The sequence below is a fragment of the Microtus pennsylvanicus genome, chromosome 18 (assembly GCF_037038515.1).
Source record: "Microtus pennsylvanicus isolate mMicPen1 chromosome 18, mMicPen1.hap1, whole genome shotgun sequence".
In the NCBI taxonomy this organism is placed as follows: domain Eukaryota; kingdom Metazoa; phylum Chordata; class Mammalia; order Rodentia; family Cricetidae; genus Microtus; species Microtus pennsylvanicus.
Genome location: NC_134596.1, coordinates 10,162,610 through 10,175,832, shown reverse-complemented (window position 1 = coordinate 10,175,832; position 13,223 = coordinate 10,162,610).

Below are 13,223 nucleotides of genomic sequence, written 5' to 3'. Positions count from 1 at the left end.
GGCAAATAGCCTCAGGCAACTGCGAATCTGAATCTCATGTGTCTGTTCCCTAAATCAGTGTGTTTCAGACCTCTGACCGAGCATTTCTGAATGAAGTACCCATAAGCTGCAATCAGCGGCACAGTATCACCATCACCCATCAGCGGGGAGAAATGGAAAATTTCAGGTAGATAGGCAGGTTATAGACCCAAGAAGGTAATTTGCAATCACCTCCTAGTTACTTCACAATTGTTTACGTTTTTGGTAATTTGATTCTGGTCCTAAGTAAACTCCATTATTTCCTGCCTTATACATTCATCTTTATTTTTTCTACCCGAGAAAACATTGAGATTGGAGAGAGAAATGCGTCAGCAGCTCGGATGCAGATCTCCAAGGTAACCACAGGCTTTGTTCCTATTGGTGGAATTGAGATTACTCTCCTCCTTGTTCTGGGGACAATTTGAATGCACACACTTTTTTCAGTCAAGGCAAGGGGAGGTATTAATATTGTTAGCATATCGGATCCTTCCTAGGCAGGCTCAGGTTATTTGCCAGCTCTCAGTTGTAAATGTTTATTACGAAAACCTGAATGTACATTGTCCCGGACAAAGAAGACTTGTCTTGACAACTAAATGAACCCAAGCCCATGTTAATTACTGGTATATTCACAGAATTCAATTCTGAGTCACCTGTTATGGTCTGTGCTTCAAATCAATTCCTGCTTCTGAAACCTCTCCTCTTTAAACTTGTGGTACCACTGTATCAGACTTGAAACACTGCAGTATCTGAAAAGCAATAATTCACATCAGGTTTTAGCATCTGACAAAGTCTAGGGGAGTCATGCCCTCTCTTTTTTCTCTGAGTTCCATTGTGAAAATGGGTATGGCATTGCAGGCTTTTTTTCTGCATAAAAACATAGGCTCATTGAATATATTATGCAGTAATATATCAAAGCCTTTTTGTACCTGTTGCCAATGACTCTGAATTAGAATAAGTTATAAAAGAGGAACATACTTCCTATCATATTATTAATTTTCAGGTTCTCACAACTCAAATTTGTTGTTTTGGTTGACATAATGTTTGAATCTCTTACAATATTTCTGTCATCTTTACAATATAAATGTACAAATCTTGTAATTAGGATTTAAAGACATGAAACCTAAGAACATAATACCACACAGCCTCTCATTTTCTATAGAAAGAACTTCCCAATTCCTCATTATGTTATTATTCCACTAGTGCTGAAGAAGCATCACTGATAGGGTCAAATGTTTCTGAGATATATAAACATATTAATATTTCCTTAGGACTCAGATTTTTTCCTATTTGACTCTGGAAGAATAAAATATATTATCTTTATGAAAGTCTGTCAACATTGTAGTCATAGATTCCTAGCCAACAAGGCTGTTTGTGTTAGGCCTTCCATCATATAGTCTTAATAACAATATTTACTTCATTTTTCTCCTGATTTTTTTGGCCACTGCGATAATAATATATTTGAAGACTTCTATATTCTTTTTTTTGATCATGTAGCTAGTAAGATTGAAGAATTTTCGTCATGTTCATTTCAGGATTAATCTTCTATTATATCACAAGTAGTCAATCCGTTTTAAGTTACAAATAATAGCATATTTGTTAACATTCTATAATGATGAAATTTTGTAGGAACTTCCAAAACAGGTTCTTTCCACTGTACTGGCAGTTGTAAGCATATTTTTTCTCTCTCTCTCTTCTTTTTTTTTTTTTTTGATTTTCGATACAGGGTTTCTCTGAGGCTTTTGATTCCTGTCCTGGAACTAGCTCTTCTAGACCAGGCTGGCCTCGAACTCCCAGAGATCTGTCTACCTCTGCCTCCCTAGTGCTGGGATTAAAGGCGTGTGCCACCACCGCCTGGCTGTAAGCATATTTTTGAAACAATTGGTCAAAGTCAGGATTTCTTACTTACAGCCATGACTTTGGCCAATAAACTAATGATATAACATACTACTTGCATCTGAATGAGATAAAGCTGATATCCGTTATGGTATAAGGAGTTCAGTTTTACAATATCTCCCCTCATATAGTATGAAGCATCTCAATTACTGTCAAATATTTATATAAGTTAACTTACGTGTACATGTATGAGATAGACTATGCATAATTATATTTATATATACCTATGCATGTATATTTCTTACCTTAGTTTAGAATTTCATACATGTGTACAGTATTTATGTTATTTCATGCTCAATTCTGCTTCTTCTTTAAAAGCATCACTATGCTAAAAATATCAAAATCAGTCCCACTACATAATAAAATAATTATTTTTATTGTGCACATACAATTGTAAACATCAGTATTCCACACTGTATACACAGTGTTGTGATTTTGTGTAACCAATTTAGCCTTGACATTTTCTAATTTAAAGGCCTATACAATGTAACTATACAGTAGGAAATGATCCTTTTTATCTTAGTGTTGAATATTTTTCAGTGGCTTTTCTGCTAATTGGGTTATTTTTAAGCGTTTTCCATCTCTTTTAGCGTTTCAATATGGGATATCATTGTGCTATGCATTCTTCATTGTTTCTTTACTTTCAATTAATATTAATTGGCTTTTAAGAAATCTATAATTTTGCATTTTAACACTTTGTCCTAATTGGAAGACACTATCTTTACAGCATATATTTTGTTCTTTTTGACATAAATTATCTATTTAAATTGCATGAAATATTTTTAAGTGAAAAATAGTGGCAAGATTTTGAGTTCATTAGCTAACCTCTGACCAAACCACGTAAGTTTTTAAATATTTGAGCAGTTGTCGAATTTCATAGCAATGCTGTAAAATCATATTTTCATTTTTCTAGAAGTTGGAGCTAGTGCTTCCTATGCGTTTAGGGATAAATATTTAGGACAACGTTAGTACAGATAGTTGTTCATTATTATTCTGTAAAGACTGCATGATTTCTAAAAGAATCTCATTCTTGATTCTGTTGTCAAACTATTTTTAAGGACATAATATGAAAAAAAACTGAGTCCAAATGTCTAATAAATAGATTTATCACTATAACTATATAAGCCTTGCAGAATACCATCCATAGTATTAGCAACAAAGGTACTAAAATTTTCCATGGTATTCTTGTCTTTCAAGATTATTGATTTATTAATTAATGAAATATTTGCATGTTATGAGGTCCAGTAAATTGTTTTCAGTGTAATAATGTTTATGTTCCTGCAGGTGTTTTTGCTGCAGAATCACAACCTGTTGCCGTGAACAGTACTGTGCCACTTAGGTTTCCCTGCCTGGATGATGGTTAAATACTGAGAAATATGCTTTGCTTGACAAAATAATAATAATTGTATCAATTCCGTACATGGAGAAAGAATCCCACAACCCCTAAAGTCAGGAATCTGAACCAGAAGTTGCACAAGTTGCCACATGCTGGGACACAACCGTGAAAGCCAGGGGCATGTGCCCAAGTTGCCTAAAATAGTTAGCTTCTCAGTGGTGGCGGTTTTACAAAATAATGCTTAGTAGGTAAAAGCAAGTCAAACAGCTAGTGTGTTAGATTTTCTGTTCTGTGGAAATTTTAGGTCTTTAAGTGGATCAACCCTGTAAGTATGGGGTTTGGATCCACGTGGAGTGCCAGATGAAGAAGGACGCCAAAAAAGAAATCCCAAACTAGCTCAGAACTGAGTATAATAAAAGGTTTTTTATTTAGGGGTAGACTCAGAGATCCCATTCCTCTGCTTGAACGGGAACAGCAACTGATTTCTGCAGATGAAAAAGAGCTGATGCATGCTTTAGATCAGCATATAGATTATAAGTTCACAATCAATTGGGAAAGTATCTTAAAGATTACGGCTGGTAGGAATTCCTACAATATCATATTTGGTGAGTAAGTAGAGTACAATGATTTGTAAGTGGTTAACAGTGTGGTCTGTGATTTATAGTCACTATCCTATATTTTTTCCTTTATGGTTACATTGTTACCTAAGACAGTAAATTATCACTCTCAGTCAGCAACATGTCTGTTTGGAAATTTGTATAGCTAAAAGATAGTTTTAGAATACTTATTTTCTAAAGCTGGCATGCTGGCATCATACAATTCCAGGATATTAGAAAAATGTCAGTATAGGAAGTTTTCTGTGTATACATGGCCATTTAAGTTAGACTGGCAAGTTTCAAGCCAAGGAGAAAACTTACATCAAATATCATAGTCTTCATTAATATCTGCATCAAACCAGCATTTTATGAATATATAAGCACCTTTGCCCTAATGAATTTCCAACAACTCGAACTAAATGCATATTTATTGTATTCTATTTAGTGCTCAAAATTCCAATATTCTTTGTGGCTGGACTAATATAGCCAAACCCTTTTTAGAGTGGCTTTCTATTATATTTAGCTAATCAAGAAAGAAATTTAGAATCATTTTCAGGTTAGCTTGTCATGTTGTGCACTCATGTACCCATACGCAGTTTCTAATTGATGGATATACAACTTCCTTTAACAAATGTCGTATTATTTAAGATAGAAGAATCAGATTTAATAGTGATTATGAAATTTGGAGATGAATTCTAGCGTGTGGAATCTAAATGCTTCTAAATTAATATTAAGAGGATATTTTAGGTATATTAGCTGGATGTGAGAAACAAAAATCTGAAGAGCACCTCTTGCAAAGGTAAGCATGCACACACCTATAATGCCTTAAAACAGGCAAACATAAATGTAACAAATATAAATACATTTAAAATTTTAGAGAAATCAATTCATTTAAAGTCAATTCTTATTTGTTATGACACTGTGGGAAACTACATTACAGTTTGGTATTTTTTCATCAGGGCTTGAAATCACCATTTTTTTCTACAGTCAACCCACCTCCTTTTACAACACGCCAATGGACTTAAATATATTATGTATTGTATTTCAACTCCGTGAAAATTGCAATTATAAATAATACTTAGATATAAGACATGTTACATGTATTATATATAACATACAGTATTATAATTTGATTGCATAATAAACATAAAACAGACAAAAAAAACAGATCACAAAAACCAAAAATCAAATGCACTTGACAGTACAAGTCACAATCAAAAAACTCCAGAAACGAACAGAGCATTCCATGTATTTACCTAGAATCTAGGCAAAAGCAGCTGTAAGCTTGCTGAGACAACCATTCAATATTTGCCAGATTTGTCTGCTGTTAATTGTTGGCAAAATACAGGGTAAAGTGTATTTTATCCTGTGTTCACATTTCCACTCTTCTGTTTCTTTTCCCAGTACACAGGGAGGAGGGAGACACAGATGATCATCACCTCTGGATGAACTCATCAAGGTACATGTAGTCCTGTGCATTACAATCCTCAGCTGAAGATCTCTCTCCTTTTTGGTTCCTAGATGGCCACTGATTCAGATTTATATTTGTGATTCCTGGATTTATATTGCAATGAAGGGGGTGAAGATTTTGAAATTAGTGAATCTGTAGATTGGGAAATATACATCCATGTCCAATGATGTATGATGTACATCCATGTCCAAAGATATATGGATAAATTTGGGGAGAAAATGCTTTTCAGCCAACAAAAATACCTCTAGCCCAGTTAAATTAATGAAAACTTAATTAGGTATCAAAGAAATAGAATTATGAGTTATAAATAGACATTTGTAGTTATGGGCAATTTAGTTATACTGTATTACCCTTAATAGAAAGCTGTTTTTCTCCAAGAGAAGAAAAAAAAAATGTCCTGGCTGAAAATTTTTGTAAGTTTTCTGTAATATTTCATCTCAGAGCTAATCATTAATGATTTTGGCTCAAAATGATGTAATCTAATTTTAATTTGCAGAACATAATTGCTTACTATTTTTATCTCATTTTTGAATTTTGCTATTTTTAGACATCTAGTTTATTATTTGAATTTTTTACATTAATGACATGCAAGTAACCTTTTTATCTATTTATTTGGTCATTCATTATTTATTCTTTTATGTAAATTTGTCTTGGCAAGATTTGGAAATCTTTTTTTCTTTGATCATGTTTATCCAGTTCAGACATTGCACATTTTTTTCAGTTCTCGAGACATGGGGTGTTCTTTACCCAAAGGCCAGTTTTGCCAAGCTCCAAGTGAATTGTCTTCAGAGCCCCACATGCTCTGAGGAATAGACTGGTGCTGCCAGGGGGATCAAGGTTTGTTTCCCTTATGTGCACCTTGCGACTTAGATTTTCATGGGTCATGGGCTATGAGTTCCTTACACTTTGCTTCATAGTTAGTGTTCACTGGAGATTGGGTACAAATAATCCTCATCATTCTGGTCTGGGTTACCTTACTCAGAGTGAATATTTCTAGTTTCTTTCATTTGCCTGCAAATTTCAAGATGTCTTTGTTTTTTAACCACTGAAAAGAACTCTATTGTTCAATTGCACCCTCATTGTTTATGCATTTTTGGTTAAATGGGTATGGATTTACGCACACACTGCTCTTATTACATTATATGCATAAGGATGATAGAGAAAAAAAACCTGGGCATTTGCCCATTTTTCCCATTATCATCTACACGTCAGAAATAATAATTTAATATTGGTGTTTACAGAGGAACATATCATACTTATTGAGTTATTATTATACCATGATCTTTAGAGTGGTCACAGTGGTTTGTGAGATATAGTCATTGTCTTTTTTTTTGGGGGGGGGTTTATGGTTACATTGTAAACATAGACAGTCAGCAACATGCTTATTTGGAAATTTAGAAACCTAGCAGACAATTTTAGAATACTAGATTTCTGAAGCATGTATTCTGGTATTATGAAATTCCAGAATATTGGAGAAGGGTGAAAAGAGGAAGTTGTCTGAGGATTCATGGACAGCTAGTCTAGAATGGTACATTAAAATCAAAGAGGAACTCGTACCTCTTATCTTCTCATTTCAATAAATATCTGCCCTAAACCAGTATTTTATTAACATGTAAGTACATCTGTCCTAATGAAATTTCAAAAGCTATTGATAATTCATGATTCTGTAGTATATCCAGTGTTCAAAAATCCCAGCATGCTTACTGGCAGGACGATTGAAGCCAAAACCTTATTAGAGTGGCTATTTTTGTATTTAACTAATTCAAAAGCACAGTTACAATAATTTCAAGGTAACCTGCCAAGAAATATGCTTATGTAACAAAGGATGTCTTCAAATTGGTGGACATACATCTTTCCTAAATATATTCCTTTTTAATAAAGATAGAAAAATACTTCAGATTTTGCGGTTAATGTGAGATTTGGAGGAAAATCCTAGCATTTAAGATCTAGTGGATTTTGAAAATTAATAATTGTATATTATTATATAGAGGTTCATTTATATACATTGATTGCATGTAAGTAGCAAAAAATGAAGGCTTTTTCTTACAAAGGTAAATATGTAAACACCTATACGTTTTAAAACAAGAAAACACAAAAGATAAAAGTATATATATATATATAATTTTTTCTCAAATCAATTAAGACTTTATAAAGAATTAATTTCTTTAACATTAAGATAGTGTGGGCTACTATATCATAGTTGGGTTTATTTGGAAGTGGGTTTCAAATCTGCATTTCTTTCTACAATATACCCATTTCATTGTACAACACTCTAATCAACTTAAATGTATTATATATTATAATTCAACTATGTGAAAAATTAGAATTAGATGTTATATTTGTAAATGAGCATATCATCTTATAAGCAACATTTTTAATTATAATTTGACTACATAAAACACACATAAAAACAGAAAAACATGATCATACAGAATCAGATGCAGTATGTACTAGGAAGCACAGATTCACAATCAAAATAAGGAATGGGGACTTTCATGTTTTTAGGTAGATTAGACACAAAAGCCTGTTGCAAGCTCATTAAGACAACCTGTCATACTTTGCCAGGTTTGTCTGTTGTTAACCAGAGGCAAAACGCCGGCAAATCACATTTTATCCTGTGTTCCACTGTCAATTACTCTGCTTCTTTTCCCAGCACACAGGGAGGAGGGAGACAGATGACTCATCACCTCTGGATGAGATCACCAAGTTCAGTGCATTCCTGTGCTTTCAGGTCCTTGGTTTGAGATCTCTCTCCTCATTGGTTCACTGATAGCATAAAAAGGTCTGATCTGAGGGATTTTGCCAGTGGGGCTTTGACTAAAGTCCTGCTCACAGCTGGACTTTAGTCAATGGCCCCTTGTAAACAAACCCAGATAAAAAATGTGTCGCAGAGACCTGCAGGAGACAGAAGCCATAGGAAAAGCAAGGAATCTACAAGCTTACTCATGTTCTTCTAAGAGTCACCTGTTCCTGTTTGCGGTGCAGGAAATGTGCTCGAGTCTCTGAAGCCGCTGCTTCATCGGTAAAACCTGTGATTCCTGGGTTGGTGTTGTAATCGGCATTTTCTGAAATGTAGATTTTCTTAGCATGCCTATACCTGACAACAAAAGGGACTTACTGATATTATGTGCCATTAGAAGCCCGCACTAAGATAAGTGCTATATCGGCAAATAGTCTAAGGCAACTGCGAATCTGAATCTCATGTGTCGGTTCCCAAAATCAGTGTGTTTCAGACCTCTGACAGAGCATTTGTGAATGTGATACCGTTAAGCTGCAATCGGCGGCACAGTATCACAATCACCCGTCAGCGGGGAGAAATGGAAAATTTCAGGCACATAGGCAGGATATAGACCCAAGAAGGTGATTTGTGATCACCTCCTAGTTACTTCACAATTATTTACGTTTTTGGTAATTTGATTCTGGTCCTAAGTAAACTACATTATTTCCTGCCTTATACATTCATTTTGATTTTTTCTGCTCGAGGATACATTGAGATGGGAGAGAGAAATGCGTCAGCAGCTCGGATGCAGGTCTCCAAGGTAACCACAGGCTTTGTTCCTATTGGTGGAATTGATGTCACTCTCCTCCTGGTTCTGGGGACAATTTGAATGCACACACTTTTTTCAGTCAAGGCAAGGATAGGTATTAATATTGTTAGCATATCGGATCCTTCCTAGGCAGGCTCAGGTTATTTGCCAGCTCTCAGTTGTAAATGTTTATTACCAAAACCTGAATGTACATTGTCCCGGACAAGGAAGACCTGTCTTGACAACTGAATGAACCCAAGCCCCTGTAATTAGCAAAGTCAGGTACTGGTATATTCACAGAATTCAATTCTGAGTCTCCTATTATGGTCTGTGCATCAAATCAATTCCTGCTTCTGAAACCTCTTCTCTTTAAACTGTGGTACCACTGTATCAGACTTGAAACACTGCAGTATCTGAAAAGCAATAATTCACATCAGGTTTTAGCATCTGACAAAGTCTAGGGGAGTCATGCCCTCTCCTTTTTCCTCTGAGTTCCATTGTGAAAATGGGTATGGCATTGCAGGCTTTTTTTCTGCATAAAAACATAGGCTTATTGAATATATTATGCAGTAATATACCCAAGCCTTTCTGTACCTGTTGCCAATGACTCTGAATTAGAATAAGTTATAAGAGAGGAACATACTTCATATCATACTATTAATTTTCAGGTTCTCACAACTCAAATTTGTTGTTTTGGTTGACATAATGTTTGAATCTATTACAATATTTCTGTCATCTTTACAATATAAATGTACAAATCTTGTAATTAGGATTTAAAGACATGAAACCTAAGAACATAGTACCACACAGCCTCTCATTTTCTATAGAAAGAACTTCCCAATTCGTAATTATGTTATTTTCCAACTAGTGCTGAAGAAGCATCTCTGATAGGGTCAAATGTTTCTGAGATATAAAAACATATTTATATTTCCTTAGGACTCAGATTTTTTCCTATTTGACTCTGGAAGAATAAGATATATTATCTTTATGAAAGTCTGTGAACATTGTAGTCATAGATACCTAGCCATTAAGGCTGTTTGTGTTAGGCCTTCTATCATATAGTCTTAATAACAATATTTACTTGATTTTTCTCCTGATTTTTTTGGCCACTATGATAAAAATATATTTAAAAACATCTATATTCTCTTTTCGATCATGTAGCTAGTAAGATTGAAGAATTTTCGTCATGTTCATTTCAGGATTAATATTCTATTATAGCACAAGTAGTCAATCCTTTTTAAATTACAAATAATAGCATATTTGTTAACATTCTATAATGATGAAATTTTGTAGGAACTTCCAAAACGGGTTCTTTCCAATGTACTGGCGGTTGTAAACATATTTCTCTCTCTCTCTCTCTCTCTCTCTCTTTTTTTGATTTTCGATACAGGCTTTCTCCGAGGCTTTTGCTTCCTGTCCTGGGACTAGCTCTTCTAGACCAGGCTGGCCTCTAACTCCCAGAGATCCGTCTACCTCTGCCACCCTAATGCTGAGATTAAAGGCATGTGCCACGACCGCCTGGCTGTAAGCATATTTTTGAAACAGTTGGTCAAAGTCCAGATTTTGTACTTATAGCCATGACTTTGGCCAATAAACTAATGATATAACACACTACTTGCAGCTGAATGAGATAAACCTGATATCCGTTATGGTATAAGGAGTTCAGTTTTACAATATCTCCCCTAATATAGTATGAAGCATCTCAATTACTGTCAAATATTTATATAAGTTAACTTATGTGTACATGTATGAGATAGACTATGCATAATTATATTTATATATACCTATGCATGTATATTTCTTACCTTAGTTTAGAATTTCATACATGTGTACAGTATTTATGTTATTTCATGCTCAATTCTGCTTCTTCTTTAAAAGCATCACTATGCTAAAAATATCAAAATCAGTCCCACTACATAATAAAATAATTATTTTTATTGTGCACATACAATTGTAAACATCAGTATTCCACACTGTATACACAGTGTTGTGATTTTGTGTAACCAATTTAGCCTTGACATTTTCTAAATTAAAGGCCTATACAATGTAACTATACAGTAGTAAATGATCCTTTTTATCTTAGTGTCCAATATTTTTCAATGGCGTTTCTGCTAATTGGGTTATTTTTAAAGCGTTTTCCATCTCTTTTAGCGTTTCAATATGGGATATCATTGTGCTATGCATTCTTCATTGTTTCTTTACTTTCATTTAATATTAATTGGCTTTTAAGAATTCTAAAATTTTGCTTTTTAACACTTTGTCCTAATTGGAAGACACTATCTTTACAGCATATATTTTGTTCTTTTTGACATAAATTATCTATTTAAATTGCATGAAATATTTTTAAGTGAACAATAGTGGCAAGATTTTGAATTCATTAGCTAACCTCTGACCAAACCATGTAAGTTTTTAAATATTTGAGCATTTGTGGAATTTCAAAGCAATGCTGTAAAATCATATTTTCATTTTTCTAGAAGTTGGAGCTAGTGCTTCCTATGCGTTTAGGGATAAATATTTAGGACAACGTTAGTACAGATAGCTGTTCATTATTATTCTGTAAAGACTGCATGATTTCTAAAAGAATCCCATTCTGGATTCTGTTATCAAACTATTTTTAAGGACATAATATGAAAAACAAAAACTGAGTCCCAATGTCTAATAAATAGATTTATCACTGTAAATATATAAGCCGTGCAGAATACCATCCATAGTATTAGCAACAAAGGTACTAAAATTTTCCATGGTATTGTTGTCTTTCAAGATTATTTATTTATTAATTAATAAAATATTTGCATGTTATGAGGTCCAGTAAATTGTTTTCAGTGTAATAATGTTTATGTTCCTGCAGGTGTTGTTGCTGCAGAATCACAACCTGTTGCCGTGAACAGTACTGTGCCACTTAGGTTTCCCTGCCTGGATGATGGTTAAATACTGAGAAATATGCTTTGCTTGACAAAATAATAATAATTGTATCAATTCCGTACGTGGAGAAAGAATCCCACAACCCCTAAAGTCAGGAATCTGAACCGGAAGTTGCACAAGTTGCCAAATGGCTGAGACACAACCGTGAAAGCCGGGTACATGTGCCCAAGTTGCCTCAAACAGTTAGCTTCTCAGTGGTGGTGGTTTTACAAAATAATGCTCAGTAGGTAAAAGCAAGTCAAACAGCTAGTGTGTTAGATTTTCTGTTCTGTGGAAATTTTAGGCCTTTAAGTGGATCAACCCTGTAAGTATGGGGTTTGGATCCACGTGGAGTGCCAGATGAAGAAGGACGCCAAAAAAGAAATCCCAAACTAGCTCAGGACTGAGTATAATAAAAGGTTATTTATTTAACGGTAGACTCACAGATCCCATTCCTCTGCTTGAACGGGAACAGCAACTCATTTCTGCAGATGAAAAAGAGCTGATGCATGCTTTACATCAGCATATAGGTTATAAGTTCACAATCAAGTGGGAAAGTATCTTAAAGATTATGGCTGGTAGGAATTCCTACAATATCATATTTGGTGAGTAAGTAGAGTACAATGATTTGTAAGTGGTTAACAGTGTGGTCTGTGATTTATAGTCATTATCTTATATTTTTTCCTTTATGGTTACATTGTTACCTAAGACAGTAAATTATCACTCTCAGTCAGCAACATGTCTGTTTGGAAATTTGTAAAGCTAAAAGATAGTTTTAGAATACTTATTTTCTAAAGCTGGCATGCTGGCATCATACAGTTCCAGGATATTAGAAAATTGTCAGTATAGGAAGTTTTCTGTGTATACATGGCCAGCTAAGTTAGACTGGCAAGTTTCAAGACAAGGAGAAAACTTACATCGAATATGATAGTCTTCATTAATATCTGCATCAAACCAGCATTTTATGAACATATAACCACCTTTGCCCTAATGAATTTCCAACAACTCGAACTAAATGCATATTTATTGTATTCTATTTAGTGCTCAATATTACAATATTCTTTGTGGCTGGACTAATATAGCCAAACCCTTTTTAGAGTGGCTTTCTATTATATTTAGCTAATCAAGAAAGAAATTTAGAATCATTTTCACGTTAGCTTCTCATGTTGTGCACTCATGTACCCATAGAAAGTTTCTAATTGATGGATATACAACTTCCTTTAACAAATGTCGTATTATTTAAGATAGAAGAATCAGATTTAGTAGTGATTATGAAATTTGGAGATGAATTCTAGCGTGTGGAATCTAAATGCTTCTAAATTAATATTAAGAGGATATTTTAGGTATATTAGCTGGATGTGAGAAACAAAAATCTGAAGAGCACTTCTTGCAAAGGTAAGCATGCACACACCTATAATGCCTTAAAACAGGCAAACATAAATGTAACAAATATAAATACATTTAAAATTTTAGAGAAATCA